Genomic DNA, 16,731 nt, shown 5'->3' on the forward strand with positions numbered 1-16,731 from the left:
TATTTATTATAATCATATTAATTATCATAATAATAAAATAATTTATTATTCTATATTTTAGCCTAATTAAAAAACATTTTGGCCTCATACAAAATATTTTGTCTAGATACAATGTAGTACTCCTGCCCTAATCAGATTCTAATCTTGGTTTGACCTTGGTTAGTTTACCATGTTATAATGTTATAGTCAAATGTTATGGTTATTGTGTGTACCTGTTAATGTGGTTTTTGCATCAATTCTTATGTAAGTTTATTTTCTCTCCTGATTCATGTTATTAATCTCGGGCTAACACTTTTATTATATATACATGTATGCATGTATGACTCTTGGTTGCAGGAGATTGTAGGTATAGTACCGCATAGGTACGAGGTTCGTCTCCACCTGGATTCATATGTTTGAGTGTACCTCTTTGGTCCATAGAGATTGGATTAGGTGGTCATAAGACCCTCATTTTACCCTAGTCATACTCAAGTGAGCGTCGTCAGTCGTCCATCAATTTCCCTCTATTTGGGTTTGCAGGTTGTATGTTTGTTTGACTTTCTTGGGTTGCATGTTTTGCGTGTGGTAAAATTGAGTATTTAATTCTTAGTTAATTTGATTTAATGTGTTCTTTAACGCATTAGTAATTAAGGGACTAAATTAAATAGGTCCCCTTTGTGGATTAATCATTAATTAGAATTGCTCTATTCATGTTTGTAGCAAGTTCGATTTAAATGGTTAATTCTTAAATGATGAATTTATTCAATTTATGCAATTTGAAAGGAAAGATTAAATTTTATTCGAATATAGAAATATTTTATCCTCTTTGGCATTTTGGAAATAGAAAGGTTAATTTCAATTATCTGAGAAAATCAATTTTTAAAGGAAAATCAAGTTTGCATATTGAAATAGTTTAAAAAGAATGATTTTTTATTTTAATTGAAAGAAAATATTTTAAATCCAAAAATGATAATTTTTGGTCAAACTTTCTTCCATTTTAACCTAGGTTTGAAAAATATTTTTGGAGGATTAATTTTGGAGAGATATTTTTTGGAAAATATTCTTGGGAGAGAAGGGTTTTGGAGAAATTTTAGGCATTTGTGGAAGGAGGAGTTTTTGGAGCTTGCAGGTTGGGCTCTTTAGCAAATCTCTTCCAGGATTGCATATGGAGGTAGGATTTTTATTTGTCTCCTTTGTTGCCAAAGAAATTTACTGTTTGGTTTTGAAAGAAATGTGTTTGTTGTTGAAATCTTTTAGATTGATTTCTAGATTGAATTTGGGTTTGGGTTTTATTTTTAAAGTTTGTATTAAAAAAAAAAAAAAATTTAATTCAAAATTTATTTTTTTAGGCGGTTTGGGTTTTGGAGGGCGGAGGAGCCGAGGCTCAACCCATGCCCCCTACCCTCCACGGGCTCACAGCCTTGGAGGTCTGAGACCACATTGGTAGCTGCAGAGCTCTGCGACCACAATGTGGCCGCAGAGACCTGCAACCCCACTATGGCCGCAGGGACCCCGCATCCATAGTGTGGATGTCGTGGGCCTGCATCCACCATGATAGCCGCAACCTCCATGGATAGGGCACAACCCCCACTCCCGTGGATGGGAGGTGGGCCCCACGGGTTTGCCCTTTGTTTATTTTTTATTTATTTTATTTTAAAATAAATAAAAAATGCATCGTAATTTAAATTTTGGGTTTTTTAAAAAGTTTTAATATTATTTCATTAAAAAGTTTTAAAATATTTTTTTATTATTATTAATTATTATTTAATATATATTTTATTAAATGAGGATTAATATATATTAATTAATATTTAATTTGTAATTTTATTATTAATTAGTATATATTTTATTAATTACAGATTAATATTTATATATATTAATTAATATTTAAATTGAATTTTTCTATATGTATTCAAGGAAGTATCAATTTATTTGGAAAATGATCATCGATATTTATTTCCTTTTTAATGTATATTTCCTTTCTTGGAAAGTATGTAATTGTGTCGCAAGAGATGAGATTAGATTATTGTTTTCAAACAAGTATGAAAAAGATGTTTTATTTCGAAAAATGAATATCATATTTTTAGTTGATTAATGAATATTTGATTTTATATCATTGTGGGTACTACATACATTATAATTATAATCATGTGATTTTGGTTTGGAAACTCATGATGAAGTATTTAAAGTATTGTATGATGCAAAATGAACTTTAGTGAGTTAGTAAACCATGAATGACATGTACCTAGACAAGGTAGACAAAATTGCAATCTAATTAGATCTATTAGGAAACTAGATCGATTTTAATGTTTAAACAATATGGAAAAAGGTTGTCTTTTCTGATTTATGCCTATGCATGTTTAATTTTCTGTATTTGCATTTGATTAAGAAATGGCAAGTCCTTGATTGTAATTGTTGGATATTGTCATATGTTTATTTTGGGTACCTTCTTATGTCCTTGATCTCGAGTTTTGACTGTTTTCATGTGATGGTGTTGTATCCAGTCATGTCCTTTATGTGAGTGTCGAATGTTGGTTCGTGGTTGACCATAGCTGGTCAGGTCTCTAGTTAGAGTACCGTCTGTCAGTGAACCTCGTATGAAGTCTTGTTTGACCAAGTGGGTGTTCCTACCGCATTGAACTCCGTAATCTTGTCCTGGTGTATGCCTTGGTTTGGGAGTTTCGTATGTTTATGGTCTAGTGTCATATGGGAAAGTGGCTTTCAATTGGGGGTCGCACCCAAAGTGGTTGTTGGGTAACCCATCAAAAGTGTGTCTAAATAAGTGATAACCTAATATCATATTAGAAAGTTTAGTTAATGAACACTAAGAAGATAAGTGTGCCTCGCGCATGGGATGAGTGCTAGTACAGACTCGACATGCAGTGAGAAGGCCTGAAATGGAAAACCATCAACCTTGTCTTCACGAAAGGATGTGTTGGGTCCACATGAGACTTGGATGGGTCGGAGGTTAGGAATAGGTTGCCAAGGTAACCCAGTAGATGGGGCCGGAACCTATGGAGACTTGCAATAGTAACCATACCAAGTTATGTGATGAGACTTGTCCCTTATGTTCGCTAGTGTGTTGTTGTGTTGTCTTTGATAGGAGCACTGTTGTGGAGTCGTCTTGTTGTTTATGCCCTTGTGAGAACCTGATATTTCTATTAGACCATGGGTTGATTATGATGGGTTGCGAAGACTTAGTTTCGCGAATGCTCCAATTGATCTTTGTATTTGCTTCTTATTATGTTCAATTGGATCCTTTTCCTATTCAAGGATCATTCATGTATCTATTGGACCGATGTGGTCGTATTGTATTATTGGTTTATGTATGCCTTGATGGCAGGATGTAAATGATGTGAACCTTATGTATTCTTCACCCTATTATTTTATCAGAGGGGTCTTGCAGTTGAGCAGACCCAGAGATGTAGCCCACTAAGGGTGAACTCCGATATCATTTCGGTGTTATGTGGTGTTTATGTTCTTCTGTTTCCTTTTTAATTTAGCATGTATGGATGGCATTATGGTTAAAATGTATAATATGGATTATATGATGTTAATCTTAAATGCATGTATTTAGTCATCTTATTAAATGCAGTAATTTGGATCATGACGAATGTAGATTTGAATAATGGAATGTATTCGATTGTTGATAATGCAACTAAAGTATGCATGGAAAGTATTTGCTAGTTTATAATAGAATTAAATTATGTAATGAAATTAGATGCATGACTTATGTTTTGATGAAAGTTTGAACGTAATGTATGGTTAAATTGTAATGGATGAACTTAATCATGTTATCTATATTTTTAACCTTAATGGATGAACTCATCGTGTTATCTATAATTTTAACTTACCGAATGAATTTATCCTTGTCTAAAGTTTTATCATGTCATTAAGTTAATCAACTTAATTACATTAATTAGCGTGAGTTGAGTTAAGTGTTGAACTAAGTAATCACGTTGGGAAACTCTTTATGTAGTACCCCTACCGTAATCGATCTCTAACCTTGGTTTAATCTTGATTAGTTTATCGTGATATTATGATTATAATCAGATGTTGATTTTACGCATAGCTATTGATGTGGTTTTCTCACTAGTTTTATGCTAGTTGTCTAGTGTTCTTATTTCATGGTACTCATCGAGCTAACGCATTCATTAAGTTATTATATATGTATGCATGTATGATCGTTGGTTGCAGGAGATTTCAGGTACGAAGTCGCATGAGTGCGAGGTTCGTCGTCACCTGGTTTTGCAGGTTTGAGCATACCTTTTTAATCCTTAGAGTTGGATTAGGTGGTCGTAAGACCCTAGTCGACCTTAGTCGTGCTCCAGTGAGCATCGCCAGTCGTCGTCGGTAATCCCTTGTTGGTTTGGGTTGCGAGTCGTCTGTTTGGTTGACCTTCTCGATTTGCGTGCCTGGTGTGTTTGGTTATTTGATTAATTAGTCCTTAGTAATTATCTTGATTAAATATATGCGTTTGTGCATTGAGGATTAATGGATTAAATTAATCAGGTATTCGTTATGCGATTTTCGTTGTTAATGAATTGCCTATTTTAAACTGGAAGCAAATTTGATTTAATGTCTGATTTTGAATATTAATGCATTTATATATGCTATTGAAAAGGAAGTTTAGTAGGTTATCGCAATAGAATTTAATTGAATCTGTTGGATTATTATATTAGAAAGGTTAAATTTGTTTAAATAAGGAAATCGAATTTTTAATTGAAAAAGCAAGTTATTTTGTTGTTGTATTTAGAAAAGAATTAATTTTGAGTATTATTTGTAAATAAAGATTTTTATTCCAAAAATAGAAATTTTGGGTCAACTCTCCCATATAACCCAAATTTGGGGAAATTTGGAGAGGATGGTCAATTTGGAGAAGATTTTGGTTGGAGAGAATTTTTGGGCAAAATTGGGAGTTTTTGGAGAGGAAGATGTTGGTCTGGATCTGGCAGGATTTGGCTCTCCCTCAGCCATACCGGGATTGCGAATTAAGGTAGGATTCTGAATTGGTCATTGAAAAATCTATTTGAATGTTCATTATGAATTTGGCTGGAAATTTTTATGGAAATGTGTATTTTTCTTCATGGTTGTTTGGGTGTTTGAATCCCTTTGTTATTGGGAAGGAGGAAATCACCCAAGAACTTGAACCGAACCAGTCCCTGTTAACCGAATTTTTATTGAATCAAATTTTGCTTGCCAAATTGGGTGATGGGCGGTTGTTTTAGTTTTCGGACTGGGCGTTTTAATGAAATTTGTTTTATTAAATTTCATGCTGGGAATGTAACCGGACTGTGTGCTTTTAATTAGCAAAGAAATTTTATTTAAGGTCGAACTGTGTGTGTGTTCGAAGAAAGTTTCGAACACTCGTTACCAAACTGGGCGCGTGTTTATATTTAAAAAAAAAAAAAAACCCGAGGGTTTGGGGTTTGGAGGCGGGGAGCGGAGCTCCCCCGCACCTCCTTCCCCCTTCCCCCCCACGCAGCTCTTCCTTTTTCCCTCGTCCCCCGCGCGTTCTGTTTACCGCCGCTCGCACACCGTTTTGTTTTATTCCGCTCGCTAGTGGTGTTGGCTTCGGCTGCGGCCCACGGCGGTGGCCGCAGGGGCCGCGGTGGCCGCAGGGCGCCGCGGCACCTGCGGGCACCGCCGTGGTGCGGCCCGCGAGCGCCGCCGCCCCTCTCCCTCGGCTAGGGTTAGGGCACGGCCGCCTCGCCTTTCCTCTAAACTTTTTAATGCGTTCTCTTTGGTTTAAAAAAATAAAAATGGTTTAATAAATGTTGATTTTTATGTGTTCTTTTTTCTTCATTCAAAAAAAAAAAGAAAATGCAAATGATATGTTGTTAATGTATGTTATTTTAAATGTTGAGTATCAATTAGTATTTAATCTTGATTAAGATAGCAAAAGAATGACAAATGATATTTGGGTATTGATTAGTGTTATAACGGGGTTATAGGTGAATTAACTATTCAATTTCATTTCATGAATTTTGCTCTCTTCTGATTAAGTTCTGAAACTGTGAACTTTTGCAATTGAATATTGTTGTTTATATTCTGATTGATCTGGGATTAGTGAATCTAGATCTCACCCTCTAGCTGATTAGAGCATTCGGCTAATTGAGAAGTAGTGAAATATTTATCGATGGGTGTTTAAATTGAAACGATGTGCTTTTGGAAATGATTAGCTTCTTTAGTTTCTCCTTCTACATTTTTAATTACGTAATTCGTATAATGCATCTGGAAGTGAAATTATGAATCTGTAGAGATTGATTTTAGACCAGTATGTTAATGATGTTAGATTGGAGATTAAATAGCTCATTTTAATTGATTAATAGTTGTCTGATCTTTTTAATATAAATTTGGTTTAAAAACTCTATACGGCTTAACTTGCCTGTTCGATGCTTGAACCTTAGGAGTTAGAAAACCAAGAACAACTTATCCCTCGATGAGGTAGATAACTGTAAGCTGATTTAGATCTTGTAGAAAACTTGATCGATTTTAATGCTTAAATCAATTTGAGAAAATATTGTCTTTTCTGATTATTGCCTTGCGAGTTTAATTTCTGTATTCGCCTTTAATTATGAAATGGCATGTTTTGCTTTGTGTAAAAGGACCCTGTCGTATGGATGATTTGGTGTTCCTGTTTCAGTCCTCGAATTTTGAGTTGACTATGGATTGTGATGTTGTCTTAGTTGGTTATATCCTCTTTGTGTGAGTCGAATGATGATTCATGGTTGACCTTAGTTGTCAGGTCTCTAGTTAGAGTACCGTCAGTAAGTGTTCATCTTTGAGTCGTGTTTGACCTGATGATTGTATCTTCTGGAACTCCGTTCGTCTTACCATGTGTGTTCCGTGGTGTGAGTTCGTCTGAGTTAGTCTAGTGTCGTATGGGAAAGTGGCTTTCGATTGGGGGCCGCGCCCAAAGTGGCTGCTGGATAACCCGTCGAAAGTGAGTCTAATAAGTGATAACCTAAGTAGATTAGAAAATAATCTCTAAATAAGATAATGTGCCTCACACATGGGACGAGTGCTATCATAGATTCGGCATGCTGTGAGAAGGCCTGAAATGGCAAACCATCTTCCTTGTCTTCACGAGAGGATGTGTGGGTCCACATGAGGCTTGGATGGGCCGGAAGTTCGGATTAGGCTGCCAGGGTTACCAGTGTATGGGCCGGGACCTATGAAGACTTGCCATGGTATCCATACCAGGTTGTGTGATGACACTTGTCCCTACGTTCGCTAGTGTGTTGTCGTTTTGTCCTGTTTTGAGTATCTTGTGAGTCGTCCTTTTTGTCTCTGCCCTTGTGAGTGTCGATTTCATGCTAGGCCTTGGGTGGTGATGGTTCAGTTTCATGGATGCTCTCATGGACTCTTATGTTATTAGCTTTGATTATGTTCAGCTGGATCCTGTTCTTTGTAAGGATCGTTTATGTATTATTGACCGTTGTGGTCGTTGTATATTGCTTATGTATCGCCTTGATGGCTGGATTGTATAGTGTAACCTCTTGTACTCTTAACTTTATTATCTATCAGAGGGGGTCTTGCAGTTGAGCAGACCCGAAGATGTAGCCCTTTAGGGGTGAACTCCGAGATCATTATGGTGTTATGTGTGGTGTTCTCTTATGTTTCCTTTATTCAGCTTTAGCATGTATGTTTAACTTATGTTAGAATGGTTAAGTGGATAATTGGAATTAACTATAAATGCTTATATTCAGTTCTATCTTGAATGCCATGTGGATCGAATGCATAATTGGTTGAGATGCGATTTTTCGTAATTGCATGTGTGAAATCATCCTTTGAAATGCAATGAATTGGGTTATGGAATAATGTATCTTAGAGTAATGAATTATTCTCAGTTGTTGTTAACGAATTTAGATATGCTTGGAAAGATCTCTTATGTTATGATGAAATCTTAGTGTATTAGAATGTTAGATGTTTGGGTTGCAATTTTAAATGAAAAGCTTGAATGAGAATTAGGAATGGATCTTAATGGATGAATCTTTATTGTGATTTATAATTCCATCCTTTGAAGAAATTATCCTGATTTTGAATTTCCTCGTTATAAGATTTTTAGCTTATTGGATTAATGGTGTGAGTTAAATGAATTTTGAATTTAAGTAATCTCGTTGGGAAACTCTTTAGGAGATTGTCGTTAATGTCTTCCGCTATGTAATCTGAATCTTTGGTATCTTGTTGCATCTTATGTGTTGTAACTTTTAAAAAAAAAAATTGCACTCTATTCTTGTGTTTTGGCTTATCCCTTCGGGGTTTACTGGCGGGGCATTACACTTTAGGTGTTATTTGAGTCTTTCGCTGTGTTATCTGAGCTTATGAAAACTCATTGTATCATTATGTTGTGTTTAATTTAAAAATAAATAAAATTGCACTCTATTCTTGTGTTTTAGCTTATTCCCTTCGGGGTTTCCTGGCGGGGCATTACATACAACAAAAACAAAATATTTTCTTTGATCCATCTCTAAAATATGTTTACTTTCCATAATCAAATATTTGCAAAACCTTGAAAAAGATAAGTAAAATATTTTTTATGATTTTATAAATTATTTATTTATTATTATATTAATGATAATAATTTTCATAATAATTATAATTATAATAATTATTGAAAGTTTATTAAATAGTTAAAATAAATTTAAATTTAATTATTCATAAAATTATTATTATTGATTTTTTAGGTTTGATTGTATAGTTTTGAGTAATCATACTTTAATAAATTTGTTTTTACTTATAAAAAATAAAAAAAATAATCATTTATTGATTCGTATGTATTCCATTTATTAATATTTTACTTTTTATCTTAAAATAATTTATTAGTGTATATTTTAATTTTATAAAATAGATTATGTAGTACCCCTATCGTAATCGATCTCTAACCTTGGTTTAATCGTGATTAGTTATCTTGATATAATGATTACAGTTAGATGTTGATTTTACGCATCGCTGTTGATGTGATTTTCTCACTAGTTGTATGCAGGTTATTCAGTGTACCTATTTCGTGATTTTAGTATCGGACTAACGCTTTCATTAGATTTTATAAATGTATGCATGTATGATCTTTTGTTGCAGGAGATTTCAGGTACGAAGTCGCATGAGTGCGAGGTTCGTCGTCACCTGGTTTTGCAGGTTTGAGCATACCCTTGTTAATCCCTAGAGTCGGATTAGGTGGTCGTGAGACCCTAGTCGACCTTAGTCGTGCTCTAGTGAGCATCGCCAGTCGTCGTCGGTAATCCCTTCTTGTTTGGGTTTGCGAGTCGTCTGTTTGGTTGTCTTCCTCGGTTTGCGTGCCTGGTGTGTTGGTAAATTGATTAATTAGTCCTTAGCATTATTTTGAGTATTTATGCGCTTGTGCAGTGAAGACTAATGGATTAAATTAATCTGGTTTCCGTTTTGCGATTTCCGTTGTTATTGGATTGCTCGTTTTTAATTTGGAGTAAATTCGATTTAATGACTGTTTTCGAATATTTAATGCATTTTATATATGCTGTTGAAAAAGAAAGTTTTGTTTTTATTATCGCAATAGATTGACTGTATTCTGTTGGATTATTAAATTTGAACGGCTAAATTTGATTGATTGAGAAAATCGAATTTTTAATTGAGAAAACAAGTTAAATTGTTGTATAGTTGAAAAGAATTAATTTTGAGTATTATTTTTAAATAAAAGTTTTTATTCCATAAATAGAAAATTTTGGGTCAACTCTTCGATATAACCCAATTTGGGAAATTTGGAGAGGAGGGACAAGTTTGGAGGAGATTTTGGGGGAATCTGGCAAGTGGGCTCTCCCTTCAGCCATACCAGGATTGCGAATCGAGGTAGGATTCTGGACTGGTTATTGAAAATCAATTTGGATGTCCATTTGAATTTGGTTGGAGATTTTAATTTGTGATGTGTTCTCATCTTTGCTATTTGGGGGTTTGAATCCCTTTTGTTATTGGGAAGGAGGAAAATCCCCAAGAAATTGTTACCAAACCAGTCCCTTTAATATTCGAATTGATTTTAAATCGAAATTTTTATCAAACTTCGTGTTGGGCATTTGGGGTAATTTCGGACTGTGTGTTCAATTTTAATTTTAAAATGTTATTGTTTTATGGCTGTGCGTGTTATTGTTTGGGCGAACTGGGCGTCTTATTTGCTTTAACCGTGGGTTTGGGGTTTGGAGGCGGGGAGCGGAGCTCCCCCGCACCTCCTCCCCCTACCCCCGCACGCAGCCCTTTCCTTTTTTTTCCCTCGTCCCCGCCGCGTGTTCTAGTTTACCGCCGCTCGCACACCGTTTGGTACGCCGCTCGCCGGTGTTGTTTGCTACGGCTGCGGCCCACGGCGGTGGCCGCAGGGCGTCGCGGCACCTGCGGGCACCACCGTGGTGCGGCCCGCGAGCGCCGCCGCCCCTCTCCCTTGGCTAGGGTTAGGGCACGGCCGCCGTGTCTTCTTCGTTTTGAACGCGTTTTTCTTTAAAAAAAAAAACAAGAACTTAGTTATGTTAAATGCGATTTGTATAAACGTAGGTTATGAAATCGTTTGGTTTATTAATGTATTTTGTTGGTATTCAAAAAAACAAACAAACATGTGGGTTAATATCCTGTTAATGAATATTAGTTTAATGATTAAGTTTCCAATCAGTGATTTATGATATTTATATCATTTAAAGGAGAGTAATTTTAATGTTGAGTTTAGTTAGTTTTAAACTAGATTAGGGTGGCATATAGTGGTAAATGATAATTAGATATGGATTTATCTTATAATGGGTTTATAAGGGAATTAATTATTCAATCCCATTTCTCGACCTATGCTCCTTTCCTGATTAAGTTTTAAAAACTGTTGATTTTCGCAATTGAAAATTGTTGATGATGTTAAATTTTATCGTGGAACAGATCATTTGAGTAACTGTATAGTAGTGAAATACTTATCGTTGGGTATTGAAATTAAACGATGTGCTTTTGGAAATGATTAGCTTCTTTAGTTTCTCCTTCTACATTTTTATTTCCGTTATTCGCATAATGCATCTGGAAGTGAAATTATGAATCTGTAGAGATTGATTTTTAGTCCAGTATGTTTATGACGTTTTGGGATGGAGATTAAATATCTTATTTTAATCGTTTAAACGGTTGTCTGAATTTTTAATAATATGATTTGGTTAAAACTCTTTATGGCTTAAATTGCCTGTTCAATGCTTGAACCTTAGGAGTTAGAAACCCAAGAACAACTTACCCTTGATGAGATAGATAACTGTAACCTGTTTTTAGAACATGTAGAGAACTTGATTGATTTTAATGATTAAATCAATTTGAGAATTCATTGTCCTTTCTGATTATTGCATTGCGAGTTTAATTACTGTATTCGCTTTAATTTATGAAATGGCATGTTTTGCTTTGTAAGTAGGACCCTGTCGTATGGATGATTTGGTGTTCCTGTTTCAATCCTCGAATTTTGAGTTGACTATGGTATTGTGATGTTGTCTTAGTTGGTCATATCCTCTTCTGTGAGTCGTATTTGACCTGATGATTGTTTCTCCTTCTTGAACTCCGTTCGTCTGACCATGTGTATTCCGTGGTTTGAGTTCGTTTGAGTCAGTCTAGTGTCGTATGGGAAAGTGGCTTTCGATTGGGGGCCGCACCCAAAGTGGCTGCTGGGTAACCCGTCGAAAGTGAGTCTAATAAGTGATAACCTAAATAGATTAGAATATAATCTCTAAATAAGATAATGTGCCTCACACATGGGACGAATGCTATCATAGATTCGGCATGCTGTGAGAAGGCCTGAAATGGCAAACCATCTTCCTTGTCTTCACGAGAGGATGTGTGGGTCCACATGAGGCTTGGATGGGCCGGAAGTTCGGATTAGGTTGCCAGGGTTACCAGTGTATGGGCCGGGACCTATGAAGACTTGCCATGGTATCCATACCAGGTGGTGTGATGACACTTGTCCCTACGTCCGCTAGTGTGTTGTCGTTTTGTCCTGTTTGAGTACCCTTGTGAGTCATCCTTTGTCTCTGCCCTTGTGAGAGTCGGTTCCATGTTAGACCTTGGGTGGTGATGGCTCAGTTTATGGATGCTCTTCTGGACTTCTTGTTTTAGCTTTGTTTATGTTCAGCTGGATCCTGTTCCTTGTAAGGATCGTTTATGTATTAATTGACCGATGCGGTCGTTTGTTTATTGTTATGTATCGCCTTGATGGCTGGATTGTATAGTGTAACCTCTTGTACTCTTAACCTTATTATTTATCCGAGGGGGTCTTGCAGTTGAGCAGACCCAGAGATGTAGCCCTTTAGGGGTGAACTCCGAGATCATTATGGTGTCATGTGATGTATTCTCTTATGGTTCCTTTATTCAGCTTTATCATGTATGATTAATTTATGTTAGAATGGTTAAGTGGATAATGGAATTAACTCTAAATGCTTATATTCAGTTCTATCTTGAATGCCATGTGGATCGAATGCATAATTGGTTGAGATGCGATTTATCGTAACGCATGTGTGAAATCATCTTTTGAAATGCAATGAACTGGATTATGTATGAATGTAGCTTAGAGTAATGAATTATACTCAGTTATTGTTAAGGAATTTAAATATGCTTGGAAAGACCTCTTATGTTTATGGTGAAATTCCTAGTGTATTAGAACGTTAAATGTATGGTTTGTAATTCTAAATGAAAATATTGAATGAAGTTTATGAATGGATCTTAAATGATGAATCTTGCTTGTGATTTATATTTCCGTCCTTTGAAGGAAGTTTATCCTGTTTATGAAATTATCTCGTTATTAAGATATTCAGCGTAATGAATTGATTGTGTGAGTTAAATGAATTGTGGAATTTAAGTAATCTCGTTGGGAAACTCTTTAGGAGATTGTCGTTAATGTCTTCCGCTATGTTATCTGAATCTTTGTTACCGAGTTGCATCTTATGTGTCGTAACCTTTAAAAAAAATAAAAAATTGCACTCTATTCTTGTTATTTTGGCTTATCCCTTCGGGGTTTCCTGGCGGGGCATTACATTTGGTATCAGAGCCAAGTTACAAACATTGGGATCTCTGGTGTCGCGTGGGCCCTCTATTTGTGTGAGGTGTATCGACCTTATGTGAATGCTTGTCCTCCTTTTGCATGTGAGTGATTGAGCAGACCTTGTCGGGTGTGTAACGTGTGTGTTCACACCTTGATTTCGCCTTCTTGATGTTGGTGTTTGAGTGCTTATATGTGCATTGTTGTTTATTGATGTTTTGGTCTACGATTACTATTATCTGGAAGAGAGTCGTATGTACCTTTCCTTTTTGAGTGTTGTACTCTTTAGACTAATCCATTTGGATTGGTTCGTGCTTGTCTTGAATCTGAAAGAGCGAATTATGTTTGTTTAAAGATTATGATCTAGCTTAGTGTTGTCCACTTGAAGGACTTGTATGGCAATTATTGAATGCTTATTCGTAGAAAATTAAATGATTATCACCATTTCTCTCTCTCCTTCTGGAAATTAAAATGATTAGGATAAGAGTAAATATCTTTGATTCAAGTTTTCTTGGTTGCAAGGGAGAAAAGGTTGTGACTTCTTGAACCCTTGCATGAGCCTTATGTCGTTTATGTTTTTAGATTATTAAAAGGGCTATGGGTTTAAAAATTTATTTTGGGTGAATGGGAGAAAACTGTATGTGTTTGGTTAAAGAATTCTCCATATGTATGTTGTAGGAGTAGCATGATTAAATTCTACCTTAGTAAGGTGCATTGCTATGCGAATAGATGAATTATGTGAAACTGCTTGATTGGTAGAAGAAGTGTTAAAAAAGAGCATGTTATTGTAGTTTCGAGAGAGTAATAATGTGTTCCCTGAAAGATTGTCTTATGTGTTTCATTAACCAATTTGATTTAAGTTTTATTTTAGCAAATGCTCCATTGAACTCGCTTTTGGGTATGTGTAATTACCTTAATGTGTTTAAAAAGTGCGAATGGAAAAGCTGGTTTGATGTGCGTGCATTAATATGTTTTATTTGGTTAATAGCTCCTTGCTTATCTTTGATCGTAATGTGATTGCTAATCGGTTGCAATTATGACTTGTGTCTATATTGCATTATTATTATTAAGTGAGTGTTCTTATGAGGTCTTGCATTATCGAAAAGATTGCCTCTCTTGATCTCTGTTTTGTTTGTAAACTAGAACCTCTTGTTGCAACCATAATCATTGGAAATGGTTTTGTTAGACTGATTGTCATCCTTCTAATGGTAGCGAAATGAAAACCGTGTAATTGAAATGATAGGCTTATAGTGAGGAATTTAATATTATAGCGTGATCTTGATTGATCTTGCGTTTTGTAGGAAATAGTTTGGTTATCAAACTCTCTTTCCCTTCTCTTTGCCTAATCATAAGAATTTTTTTATAGAAATGATATTAAGAATGCATGGACTTAAATAGAATGTTTATAAAACATGTGAAATCGTGTATTTGTTTTGGCTTCATAGTGATAGATGAAAGTCTTAAGCTTTAGAAATAAATTTGCTTAGCTAATAATTTAGTTATGAATGCTTAGTGAGATTCGAGAAAGCTAGAGGAATGATGTTAATTCCTTATATAATTGTGAATTGTTAATAATTTCAGTACTTGAATCTAGAGTAAACTTGATTTAGTTATTTATATAGAAAGCATAATTGGAATCTTCCTTGTATAGATGTTAGCGTACTGAAAAGTATTCCCCGTAATGTGACTAAACCAGTATTGGTGTTTTATGTGCATTGTGAGAAACCAGTGCTTATCTTGTGTGCCCATGGGTTGGTGAAGTAATCAACCATGGAGGATATGTTGCTTATGAGTATGGGAAACCATACTGTTTATGTAATGTTGCTTATTTGTTTCCCTACTGAGTACCAAACCTCGGGTTGTGGGTAACTCGGTATGTTAAGGGGTAGTATTCGAAGCGACTGTTCCTTGAATAGTATGGATTGGCGTGCGAGTAATGTCGACGCGAAGCGACTTTAGCTTCTCTACTTCGAGGAATGATATAGTTGTACTACTAAACTGTATCAAGGTGTACTCAATACTTTCCCTTTGATGAATCTATTTATAGGTTTATGTGTGTCAGCCTATTCTCTTCCTTATCTGAGCATATAGATGGTAGTTTTTGTGCATATTGTTGGATTCTATTGGAGTATCTGTTGCCTTGTCTTCTTGAGAGGCGTGTCATTATTCTTACATAAGTTGCCAACTGGCCTGTGTTGGTAGACTTGTGGGTAGACCATAGTCATGTATACCTCTGACTTACGGCGAGTATCCTTCTAGATACGTCGCTATGCGGGATGTGACCTACGCGTGCTTTTTCCGCGAGGTGCACTACCATGCGGGATACGTCCATTGTGTGTTTTCTCCACTTGGGGTATTGCCATGCCACGTGACGACGTGATGCGGGGTGATGTCGAGGTGCACACCGCCATGCCATGTGGATAGTGTGACTATGTCGCACCACATGATGAGCTACTGCAATAGCTAGTCAGTTGTTCCTTCCTTCCTCGTTGGTGGCTAGATGCTAGTCACACAGTGCTGTTATGTGCAGTTGTGATATTCTTTATATTTCTTTGGGGATCAGCAATTTATTTTACCTTGATTTTGAAGGTTTAGCCACGATCTTGTGATCTTTTGCACTTTGATTTGGTGTTGAAATTCCGGATTATTTTCTTACCTTATTGTTGGAATTGATGATTTATTATCTTTATTCATCTGTATTTTGGTGGCTGAACTGGTTTATCCTTATTGTTTTCGGATGCTGATCTTGTGTCGAAATGTGAAATTCCTCTCCAAGGACGTATGATACGGAATTGGTAGAGTGTGTGCGAGGAAGTTGTTGTAGGGAACCATGAGGATGGGGGGGTATGTGAGGCTGTGATGCAGCTAGTATCCACTACCTACCTATGTGTGGTGACTATCTCTTGGAGGCTAACCACCTTGTACAACAAGGGATATTCACAAAGGTCTTGTATGGAAGGTAGCACCGCTATGGTGTGCCTAGCACCATCGAGCCCTTGAGTGAGATATTGGATAATTATGATCTTATTGTTGTTCTGAGATCAGGCATAGAGATGCTGATCATGCATGTTATCCTTGACCGAGCATTAGACATGCTCACATGTGGCCTTTTCTGTTATGCATTCCAGTTATGTGGATGGTTATTATTTGTATCATGGAGTAAATTGTGTTAGCTTGTCGCTATGTTATGGGACATAGTCTTTGGAAAGGTTTTCTTATGCCTGGCAAGTGTAACCATTGAGTTATTTATGTTGCTCTTACTTCATGAAAGTTAATTTGGTTGTAGAAATTGATATTTTGAGTTAGTTCCATTTGATAAAATTTTATGATAAAGATGGATTGGTAAAGGAAATTGATCTTATGGCATGTTTTTCTGTCATTTTTGATCGATGATTATGGTAATTGTTGTTTACCTCCTTGTAATGTTTTAATTTGGTGCAATGAAAGGAAGAAAATTCTGTTTTTCTGCTATGATGGTGGATATCTCCTAGAATATTTTTAAGGAATGTATGGATTTAGTTGTATCTCGCCAATGGATTATGGCGTTTGTAAAAGATTTAGCGATAATATTTCATTTATTTATGGGAAGATTTCTATGTGCAATTTGATCTTTGTTGAATGAGTTTCAGGGCTAATGCGTACGACATGTTCTCCATCTAGCCTTACGACTTCCAGGAGTAAGTCGGAACCTAGGGGGGGAGAATGTAGTACCCCTATAGTAATCGATCTCTAACCTTGGTTTAATCGTG

This window comes from Cryptomeria japonica, chromosome 5 (assembly GCF_030272615.1).
Source record: "Cryptomeria japonica chromosome 5, Sugi_1.0, whole genome shotgun sequence".
NCBI classification, from domain to species: Eukaryota; Viridiplantae; Streptophyta; class Pinopsida; order Cupressales; family Cupressaceae; genus Cryptomeria; species Cryptomeria japonica.